The sequence below is a fragment of the Nymphalis io genome, chromosome 11 (genome assembly GCF_905147045.1).
Source record: "Nymphalis io chromosome 11, ilAglIoxx1.1, whole genome shotgun sequence".
Classification (NCBI taxonomy): domain Eukaryota; kingdom Metazoa; phylum Arthropoda; class Insecta; order Lepidoptera; family Nymphalidae; genus Nymphalis; species Nymphalis io.
This window is the reverse complement of record NC_065898.1, coordinates 11,861,731-11,872,887: the sequence shown is the minus strand read 5'-3', so window position 1 is coordinate 11,872,887 and position 11,157 is coordinate 11,861,731. Positions and strand designations below refer to the sequence as shown.

Here is an 11,157-nt window from a genome sequence, read left to right as displayed (position 1 = left end):
ACTAGAGTTATTAAAGATCGTAAAGTTTAAAAGGTGCTTCTAAAAACAAAAAACCACTCAAATAAATTGTTTCGATGCTATTTAAAAACATAAATTTAAACACGTGGCCCGTAACAAAAACGCGCCAACTCTCAATTTGTGCAATCATTGTACAAAACAAAATGCGTGCTATGTGGTCATTCTCGGTCATATCGTGATCTTCCGCTAACTTCATTCCCATAGGCCATCTCTTTCACACCTATTGCTCTTTATTCAAATTCGATATGACCTTTCTCTCCCTCGCGCGTCAGTCCACGACGGATCGCCGTGCGAGGTAGTGCTGTCGTACCGCTCGCCGAAATCGCGTGATAACTTTCGTAAAAAAAAAACATCGCCAAACATTTCTTCTCATTTTTGCGAAAGTGTAACAGTGATAGGCCGAGTGTGGATACGTGTTTATGTGAAAATATAACAGTTTTACGTGAAATTGTAATAATTGTGGTGCATTTTGGAATGTTGCAAATCTTGAGTGGTGTGATTTTGTAAGACTTAAGGATTTTCACGGTTGGTTTTGTTTTATATTCTCTTATCATACAATTGTTAGTCGACGCGGTTGATTAACTTTCGATAAAGACTTATCAAAGTTGGTTGATTATAAAAAAAAACTACGGTCCTAATCGTAATTACTTATCATAAAATAATAAATATTTAAATTCAGTTGATTGAAACAGAAACACCCGCATTTACATCAAGGTTGGTAACAACAATTGATTTATAATTTTACGCACCTGTGTAAATGTTTTTTAACGTATTTTTGACGTCATAACGATAAAACAAATAATATAATACCTTTTTGCTGTCGATGCACCAGTTATCGAAGGTTACAAATGTAGACATTTACACGGATTATATTTTTATGATTCTTATACAAAGTGCCATGATATCAGCAAGTCGTAAGACAGTCTGGGTATTATTACAAAGAGGTCTAGACAGATGTGATTTATTTCCTATTCGAGGAATTGAATGTTTGGTGCATTTCTTAAACAATTTTAAACGCTTTTTTATTTTTTTTATGCGTGATTGTGTGAAGTCCTATTGATGAAATTAAATATAAAAATAAAGATAAGTTTTTCGGTCTGTATACTTTTCGTAATTTAATGAATAAATAATAATTTATTATGGCAATCTTCTCAGAATGCCTGAAACAAAACAAGTTCAAAATTATTCTATTTTCTAAAGGCTGATATTATTTTTTATAAAATAAAAATAATCTATCGCGTGTAAAAGTTTATCCAAGTAGTTGCATCATCTGTTTATCAAGTATAGTTAGGTTACCTCTGTATCGTTTATCGTGTGAATGAAAGTAATTGTGTCTGCATTCCACGTAGCTAACAATTACTGGTTTAACTATTATACCGGCGTCTAATGCCGCCTTGACATTCAATATCGCAAACTACAAGATCCAACATAGGTACATAAGTTTAACGAGAATTTATATAACGTTTATGTACTGATTGATGATTTGTAATTACATAAAACTGTTATAATTATATAGTAACTACCCGCAACTACTTTAGACCGGTTTTATCCAGTTGAAATTGTGTATTATTAATATATTATGAAACTTTATATTACGAGCCTTTTTAATTATTTAATTGTTATTATTATTTAAATTGAAAAAAAGAACATCGACTGCCAGTTATGTCACTAAGGCCTCCAAGCCACTGTTCGAAGTCATCAGCACTGGGTCACTCACCATTGCAACCACAGGTTTGGTGTATTGGCGATAGAAAAATGATGCGTGTTACCTACCCAGATCTAAGATGGACTTCTATAAAGCTATCCCCATACATATATTTACTGGTGGTAGAACTTTGTTCCAGCTCATCTGGGTAGGTACCACCCACTCATCAGATATTCTACAACAGTACTTGGTATTGTTGTGTTCCGGTTTGAAGGGTGAGTGAGCCAGTGTAATTCCAGTACACAGGCACAAGGGACATAACATCTTAGTTCCGAAGGTTGGTGGCGCATTGGTGATGTAAGCGATGGTTAACATTTCTTACATGCCAATGTCTACCGGCGTTGGTGACCACTTACCACCAGGTGGCCCATATGCTCGTCCGCCTTCCTATTCTGTAAAAAAAAGACATTTACTTTTGTCTATGTCGAATATTTGCTCTTTATTTTTAAGGGTTAATAGATGTTTTAAAAAAATTAATATAATTTAGAAAAACATGTATGGATAGATAGTTATAGAATTTCGCCATTGCTATAGTTATACAATTTTTCAGAACTTTTTTAATGATTTTTACAATCTATTGAATTTATTTCTTCAGGTACTTGAAATTTTGATTGACTTGTTTAAAACAATGGGTCTTTAAAAGGAGAATGTGAAAATAGACTGATTCTTACGGCTTCTGCGATTCAATCTACTCTGCGTTCAATAGGAATTTGTTTTAATATGTTCTTTATGAGATTATTGGGTAAGCAAACAAAAAATTAACGTTACAATATATATATATATATATTTATATGAATGATTATTAAGCGCTCATTCCTTATTGGTTGTATTGGTTGTTTAGTTGTAAAGTAATTAATTTTATTCATCCACAAAGAACATTTAACTTCAAATGCAAGGCGGATTCTTATGCATTCTTTAAACCAAGCTAATTTGACATGAATAAAAGATGTGCTATTCTTTTATTTATGGGTATAAAATGATACCTCCTACCTTGTAGGTCTAGTGGCTAATTTATACAGCTGCAGATCAGATGGTCCTTTGTTAAAATCTCTCTTCAGGCCGATAACGACCTAATACATATGTTATTCTGTTCTGACATAGCAGGTCAGAGTTTGTTTTTAGGTTAAGTTCCATGTAATAGGGACGTAAGTCCATTTCGTGCCAGCTATGCAATTTTATCAGTTATGACGCTTAAAACGAGAACAAAAGTTAATCTGACGCAATAATGACTTCGAATTTGGTTTACCTTGTTATCGAGTGGACTTATTGTACACATAGACAGGTATAAAAAACTCATAGAAATGAAAGAGCTCTTCACAATTTTTACGAAATTATACGGTTAGAGAAGAAAGAAGGATGGATTTCTATAGATTGGATTGTTTTTGTTCGAACCATTAATGTAACTATCACCTACCACCATTTCCCGGAGAACCGGCAACAGCCTCAGTAGTTATACGAAGATTAAATGAAACAAAATACTATTATTTAGAATATGTAAACAAAATAATTCCATTTCAAGAACCCCATTACCTATTTAAATAAACAGAGATTATTTACCATATACAATGTATTAATTCCGACCACAAAGGTACTGTGGTTGGTGTAGAAAACTGGTATCAATTAACCGCTCTGCTATTATTGCTTATAAAGTCCTTTTAGACAGACGCTACCTAGAAATAGGTGCAAATAAAATAGGGTTGTCTCATTTATTTGAATAATTTATTTGAACACTAAAATTATCAAGCTCCCAATCTTGAGCACGTCATTGCACCTGGGTGTATAAGTTTGAAGTGACACATAATATTAAAATTACCTGCATAATTATTGATAATCGTAAGGAGAGATTTAACTTGTGTTTATAATTCAACTCGTGCGCGGCGTTTAAGGAAAACACGACTTGGAAAGAATGAATTTTGAATATCCACCGAACAGCGATGTATAAACTTAGTGTACGAAACCACATAACATTCTTGGTAAAAGAGGAACATTTTGTTGATGCCATTTATAAGCTACTAGTTTTCGTCCGCGTGTTGAGTTTGTTAAGAGTAAAAATGGGTAGCCAGTGTCCCTACTTGGGGTTCACATATCAAAATTCATCAAAATCCGTGCAGTGGATTAGCTGTGTAATCGTAACGTTGTTAATTTCGCATTTATAATATTAGGATAGAAAACGTAATTCAGCGTTTGTAATAACTTAAAAAGGCTACATAGATTGATTCCATTCATGAGAGATGATAGTATTATTCTTTAAAGAGACAAAATTTACCCACTTTCCCCTCCTTATCAAATAACAATTGCCCAAGAACTTGGATCGAGCCTTATTGGTTCTTTCACACAATTGCTTTCACGTCGCTAAATCTGTAGGCAGTCGAGCTTTACAGGCTTAAAGGCTCCTATCGGTAGTAATATGTATATGAATTTTTATCCAGGTAGTTAAATTACAAGTACCCATACAATATGTACATAAAATTAACCGCCTAGTAATAATAATATTTGTATTATTGTCAACCCTAACTAAAACATACAGTTAACAAAATAAACATAACCCTTATGTTTCTAAGAATAAGGACTAATTTTAAACAAAGTATTCAATTATAACATTTATTATTCTCGGAAACTTAGTTCAGTTCGTTGTATTAGATTTGTTTAAACGTATCGACTGAGTTCCTTTCATTGCGTATTTCTATTTTGTTGTATTGTGAGTTGTGAAATGTTTGACCTACGTTATTATATATAAATAAATATGATATTTTAAAAATATTTTAAATTGTGATCGTCTTCATACAATGTTATATATAGATACTATGTATTTTATATTATATATTATTTATGTATAATCGTTTATTGGAAATATATAAAATATATGTCGACGTTAATGGTTTTGAAATCATTGTAACCGTTATTCATGAAAGTTGATTCTTTAATGACAGTTTTACAGTTAAGCAAAAAGAGATAAGAAATCCACGATTTATGACAAAAACTCTTGCACAGCTGCGGAGCCAAAACAAGCGAACAACACAACCCAAACAGCTAAAAAAAGTGAGCTCATTTTTTTTCAGACTTTAAAATAAATAAAAACAAAATAATATTTTTACTCATACTAACGTCGCTTGATTAATATCCTCAAATAATTGGTAGTACAGCTCACCGGGAAACCCCAACTCAGCCAACTCAACTAAAAGTGGAAACTACCGTGGCCAAAGTTTACCTGTAATTTAGTCTTTGAATTGTCCAAAAGTAATTAATTTTATTCGAATATTGACATGAAAATAATATTTTTTATCGACTTTGTATATGGTCGCATATATGAGCATATAAGTATATGAGACTCAAACCGAGATGGCCTAGTGGTAAGAACGCGTAAATCTTAACCGATGAACGTGGGTTCAAACCCGGGCAAGCACCACTGAATTTTCATGTGCTTAATTTGTTATTATAATTCATCTCGTGCTTGACGGTGAAGGAAAACATCGCGAGGAAACCTGCATGTGTCGAATTTCACAGAAATTCTGTCACATGTGTATTCCACCAACCCGCATTAGAGCAGCGTGGTGGAATAAGCTCCAAACTATCTCCCCAAAAGGGAGAGGAGGCGTTAGCCCAGCAGTGGGATATTCACAGGCTGTTACTGTATATGAAACTCTAATACATGGTAATGTAATTAGAAAGAGCAACGTCCATGATTAAATTGCTACTATGAATGACAGCAGTTAACTTTACGTCGTATAATAATGTTAAATCACTCATTCAACATTCCGTTATTCTATAATTGGCTAGTTGCCAGTGTAGTGGCTTATGTGGCTGCTGATACCGAGGTCCTAGGTTCAAATGATCCGACATTAAATTGGTATTAACTATTTATGTCGAAAAATTATCCGTAACAACAAAAGTATCGAAATTGAAAGAGATTTAACTCCCGTGCCGCCGAATTGAAGTAATAAGTAGACTTGTTTACGCACACATGTGCACTACAGCCTTCTGTGCAATTAACCCTTTAAGAATGACCACGGTAACCAAAAACTATCAGGAATACGTCATATTCACTATATATAATTTTTAAAGCTACATAAATGCATGACTGAGTTAACATTACACACACAATCAGATCTTTAAAGTATTATGTACATATAGACAAAACACACTATAGTAATTTAGGCGTGTAGCTAATACTACGCATGTGTAAGTGAAATTGTGAAATTATTTTGTTTCTTTTATCATTTAAAAACTTGTTAATGTAGACTAGGTATTTATACGTTTATTTCTACATTTGTTATTAGTAAGAACGTGACCTTATCGGTAAAAAAAATATTGCGTTTCTCCACATAGATTCACATACACATTTCTCTTAAAACTTAAACGGAGAATTATATTTTTTTCTATTTATATTATCGAAGTATTATAACAAGCGCGTCGTTAGTGATTAGTTAATGGTATCTATATATAAATATATTATATAATAATTAATGTTTCTATGCCTCGAATGCGTTCGTACAACATTCATCTATTTTTTGTTGAGTTGAAATTTAGTCGATGTCGACACTAACATGAAGGTTTCCAGCTTGGAACTATCAATGAACAGTAGATGGCGCTTAAGACGTTTATTTTTAAAAAGGGGTGTAATGTTGGCTAGTTTAAATATAACTAAATGTTATTAATAATAAGCATCGAAAAAAACATATTTACGACGTGCAAACGTATTTGTCTTCTGATTTTAAAATTCAAGACAATGTCGTGGTCACTACTAGAGATTGAAAACCAGTTATTTCATTATGTAATATAAAACTCAATTGTCAACACAATACGCGTTGGTTTTTTTTATGACTATGTATAATAAAAGTCGATAAAAACTTTTATTATACAGATTATAAAATGAAACTAATTACGCAGTAACTACACAGCCTTATTTTTGTACAGTTTTTATGTAAAATTATAATGAAGTTATAATTAATGCACAGGGGACTAATCGTGCAAAAACCTTTTGTCTTTAAGATGAGTCTTAATGCCTATTAGATGATATGAGAGACTTATCACCAATGGCATAATGGTTAATTTTTCGCTAAGAGAATCGTAATAGCGATTCAATCGAGAAAATCTGCTAGCGTTCATTCTATCATAGCACGTGTTTATGATTTTTAGATTATATCAATTACGATTTCTTTATATTTATTTTAATCTTAAAGAGCCTTTAATTCCGGGTAATAAATAAAAAGTTCATTACACTATAAGTCGCCATCTTTCATCTTTAGATTTGTAAAAAAAATATTCGTAATTAAAGTCGATAAAAGAAAAATATAAAAGTCGAAAGCAAATAAAACGTTTTATGTATAGTTTCATTATATTTTTATGTAGTTTATTGTTATAACAAATCTAGACCCACGTTGACTAACCGGTTTGAACGGATGCAAAAAAAAACTCGGAATAGGTACACGTTCGAACAAGTTTCGGTACGGTAATTATGAAATTATTTGAACAAAAGCGTCAATTCTCAAAACTTATTGAAATATTTTTTGTCTACCTTTTTGGTGTTACCTCCTTAATCAATCTGCGATCTGTATGCATGCGAATATTTTTAACCAGTTTAAATTAAAAAAAAGTAATTGCATATCTATACTCAGTATTTATTAAAATATAATTATTTGCGAAATTATTTAGAATAAATAACTATAGATATAATTAGTATGAATGTATATCATTAATCTAAATTAATTATTCTATTCTGAAGGAATTCTCCTGTCTCATCGTCTGAAATATAACATTCCAACATATAATAGAATGGCATTTCAATAGATAATTAATTGGAAGCAACGCATTTCTGCTCTGCCGCATATTCTCATATGAGGCATAGATAATAAAACAGATTAAGAACGAAGAACGAAGAAGATTAAGAACGAACAAAAACACATATGGTAACTGTTTTTTCTTATTTTATAAAACTTTCTTGAGATTTTTGGACTATAATCACAAAAACAGACTAAACGCGTTATCCTTCTTAATTGTGCTGTATTATAAAAAAAGATTAAACATTTTACATTTCAGACGCAAAAATAATCACCGACCGAACTAAGAATCCAAAAAAAAGACAAAAGTTTATCTCGCACGCATCTTAAATTTCATTCCTGCGCTAAGCTCATTCTTTATTATTTTTAAAGACCACTTAATATCTCGTACAAGCGAACGGTCTCATCGTCTTCTATGAAATGTAATATGAATAACAATATAAAATTACGAAACAGTAGTAATTTGGTTTGGAAGTTACGTTATGGAATTATGAAAAATTGGAAAGTGAACATTCTTTATGTTACCAGGTAATTGGTCAATTTGGTCACCTCTGGCATTTAATTATTGGCATCATAACTGGCACTTGCCATTCTTTACATTGCGAATGCGCTGCCAATTTGTTTTTACCCTGATTATGTGTATGTTAAATATATTTAACTATAGAATAGTATATTTACTTTGAACACGCCTATATTGTTTTGAATTTTTTTTTTTTGCTATATTTAGTAATTTTTTTTAAACTATATACAAACTTACATTAAAGTATTATTTAAAAGTGTATTAGTCAAAATTTAATCTATATATTTTTTATATGATATTCGTGTGTTTTGTGCGTTAGAACATAACTTGACGATTATTTGTCATCATCTAAACTTAATCAAGGCGAAGAACTTGTTTCTTGCGGCTTAATAAACAAAAAATGTTGCTGTATTTAAATATTTTTATTGCCATCTTTATATAGACGACATAAAATTTAACAAGATAAATTCCTTTTCATTACAACTTATTCGAAATATAAACAAAGTACGCAAAAATGTTTGCTACAATTAAATTATAATCACACAATAATAAATTTTATCGCAAAATTTAAAATTTCTACAAAGTACAATACAGCTGCTTTTATTATATACTTCGACCTTTTTTTTAATATTGACTAATGTTTTAAACAAAATACGTTTATTTAAAAGACTCTCTAAGAGCCTATTTGTATAAGTTTTGAATAGTGATCTGAATACTTACTGCAGGCACGAGGGACATTACATCTAGTTCCCAAGATTGGTGGCACGTGAGAACAATAATTAATCTTTATACGTAATTAAAATAAAATTGTAATATTTTATAGAATTAGGTTTTTAACAGAACTCTTCAAGGCTGAATGAAGACGTTCATTGGCCCAGTTTTCGATCAAAAATTATCTTAAAGCTTACCACAATTATTGCGATAAATATATTAGTTGTTTTAATATAATATTATAATAAATTGTAAAAGTGAATGTTATATAATGTCTTTACTTACTGATTTCATTTTTTTATTATTGTTATGTTATAAAAGCAAATTTCATAATAAAAAGTTTATATTGGAAATGGTTTTATATTATTTTAATTATTGTATTTGACGATAAGGCATTAAAAAGTTTCACTTTTAATTAAAACTAATAATACCTTTCAGTATAATCAGATGGTACAACAAGATAACAAAAGATATTGTTACGAACATATTGTTACATATGTATTTATTTTAAAATTCGAATATTAAATATCTTAGCAATAAAAAAATAGAAGCTTATATAACGTAATACAAATTCAAATATTATTTTTAATATATAAAATATGAAACGGATCTATGTGATGTATTTAAAAAATATTATCATATAACAAAAACATTTGTACTTTCTAATAAAACAGGTATTATATTTTCTATAATAATAACAGAAAAAGGTAAGGTAAAATAATTACGGAAAGCCTTGATATATTGCAAGGAAATGTAGTGACGACTATTGAAAGTACTGCTTACGTTTCATTTTCAAGATTAAACTTTTTTGCTCTCGAAGTTACACGAAGTAATAACAGTTATCTAAACATTTATAAATCAGTAAGCTTTTGTTTGTCTAACTGATTATTTTTTTTTCCGGGAAGTGAACTATGGTGGTAGAGGATGGAAGAATAGTAGAACTAATGACGCCATCTTGGACTCCGAGGTATGGGAGTGTATTTATGTGAACTTCCTAAATCCGGATGGCTACTGAGAATTTCTTGTCACAAATAAATATTTTTCTGACCCAAACTGGTATATAAAACTATCTCCTCTTAATCTGCAGCTGCATGCTACATCAACGAATCACTATATTGCATTGATAGTAATGTTGGTGATAATGGTTTGGTTAATATTGGTGACCATATATATTTTTATAGAAATCAAGCGGTTATCTATACGTGAACTATGGGTGTAGGGATTAATACAAGCCGGTTAGCGTAGATACCACTTACTTATCACTTAGTCTACTGCTAACAGCACTACTTGTACTATAATGGTGTGTTTTAATTAAAACAGTTAGTGAGCCAGTGTATAGGAGGAACATAATGCATTGACGATGTAGGAAATAGTAAATATTTCTTGCAGTACAACTGTCTATGGGCGGAGGTGGCCACTTATCATTAATATTGCTTACTAGTCTGTCAATCTATTATAAATAATAATAATATCCTGGGACATTTTTCACACACGGCCATCTAATCCCAAATTAAGCTTGTACAGAGCTTTTCTTTTGTAAATACATACTTATATAGATAATTACACCCAGACTCGGGACAAACAGACATGTTCATGCACGCAAATATCTGTCCTGGGTGGGAATCGAACCCACAACCTACGGCGTGAAAGGCAACCTACCAACCACGCCAACCGGCTCGTCAAAAAAATAAATACAATAAAAATCACAACGGCCTAAAAATAATACAATACAGTAGCTTTAGTTTTCCGTTTTTGTATTAATACCTTTGAACTTAGACGTATTTCATTTTATCGAATAATGTTAAACAGTTTCCATGAAACAAAGTTGTTTCCATAAATATATTATAAATTCGAGTTTACGACACGACTTGACAGACAGCTTAGGAATTTTAAATCAAGTGAGGTATTTTAATCGCTGTCACTGACAGCATTGCTCCTGTGAGCTTTATAAAAATTAAATTCCTCTTGACCACTGAAACAGGAATTTCATAGATTACTCATTTTTTTTTCGTGGCTTTTTAAAGGTTATCGACAACTTTTATTTAAATAAATAAAAAAAAAATTATGACACCTGATAGACCATCGCGGGATTTTCAGTTTTGTTTCAAAATAACATCATTAAAAACCACATTTGGACCACAAATTGCGATCATCTACAATTAAAGGTTTGCTGTAACATTTTGATTCTTATTTTGAATGTGAGAAGGATAATATTCTTGTTCATTGTCCTGTGCTTGAGATCGCTTACCTAGTGGCATGTCTCAGCAATTTTAAACTGATACTAATCTTATATTATCATTAGATGTTATTTAAATTTGGAACGCTATATAATTCTATACTAGCAGCGTTGTTATTGTTGTCATAGTTAGAAACGTCCAATAAGCGGGTTTTACTTTTTTTAACTTATTAAGCTAAGGATTTAATTA

General features: G+C 31.1%; 1 protein-coding gene across 3 annotated transcripts in view; it reads left to right on the top strand.

Annotated features, from left to right (window-relative positions):
• Positions 1–303: 303 nt before the first annotated feature.
• Positions 304–11,157, top strand: part of LOC126771728 (uncharacterized) — a 159,172-nt gene continuing 148,318 nt past the window's right edge. The window contains exon 1 of one of the 3 annotated variants that reach the window (XM_050491779.1): positions 304–543. The gene's annotated coding sequence lies outside the window, so the exon portion shown is untranslated. Of the gene's footprint in view, positions 733–4,731; positions 4,763–11,157 lie in introns of those variants that run through there. The other 2 variants (XM_050491780.1, XM_050491781.1) reach the window with 2 other exon arrangements.